Source organism: Aptenodytes forsteri, unplaced genomic scaffold (genome assembly GCF_000699145.1).
Source record: "Aptenodytes forsteri isolate BGI_AS27 unplaced genomic scaffold, ASM69914v1 Scaffold162, whole genome shotgun sequence".
In the NCBI taxonomy this organism is placed as follows: Eukaryota; Metazoa; Chordata; class Aves; order Sphenisciformes; family Spheniscidae; genus Aptenodytes; species Aptenodytes forsteri.
Genome location: NW_008795132.1, coordinates 354338 through 355369, shown reverse-complemented (window position 1 = coordinate 355369; position 1032 = coordinate 354338).

Below are 1032 nucleotides of genomic sequence, written 5' to 3'. Positions count from 1 at the left end.
CTGTGGCCGCACTGGAAATGAGATCCGCTTGAATGAAAGGGGGGCCAAAATGAACTTCCATACATCATGTCTTTTCAACATCGCTAAACGTTCCTGACAAGCCCCTCCAGAGAGCCGGGTCCGAAACTGCCTCCAAAGTCCCGTCCGAATGATGATCGGGATTTTCTTTCTTTTTTTTTTTTTTCCCCCTCTTAAGTAATAATGATAAACCGGGGATGATTTCTCCCCTCTCGCGAAGAGGACGTGGGCGAACCGCTTCCCGACCCTGCAGGATTTTATTCTTTATTTGAGGCGGGACGAACGAAGGGAGAGAAGCAGACGGGAGGGAAAATAGTAGTAGTAATAATAATAATAATAATAATAATAATAATAAAAAGAATTGACGTGACTTAGGCGGAAAGATTTCCCCCTTCTTTTTTTTTTGGTCCATAAATCTTTCGCTCTGCTAAAATGTTTTCTAACCTGACCATTTCATTGCGCTCGTTAAGGTTTTTCCAAACAGACCTAGCACGAAACTGGGATCGTAAAAGGGCTTTTTAGCTTCCCCTGCTCCAGGGATGTCTCCGCTGATAGACCGCGGTGCGCCTGTCCCCCTCCGGTGACAAAACGAGCCCCCGCTTTAAAAGCGAGGACACAAATCAGGGGAAGGAAAAGAAACCTCCAAATGCTTCAGCAAGAAATATTAAAGAGCAATATTTTATGAGATCAGCAGAAGTAATCGCTTCCAGATTTTTTTATTTCGGAGGAACTGGGACGAGGGCGACAAACGTATCTCGCTCGCCTGATCTGGTTTTGATTAGAAAGATTAAAACGCTGCTCCACTCATTTCATTAAAGAAAGGGACCTATAACAAGTTTTTATGATTAAACATCCCTCGCTGCTCATTTTTTATACAATCTCCTGCCTCTTGTTTCTCATTCAGCAGCCTGGAAAGCGCCCAGGGAAGGAGCCATTGATAAATCCCGGCTCCATGCGCTGCGGGCAGCGTGTTTTCTCGCCTCCGCACAAGCCGCTGCAGCACCAGACCCGTCT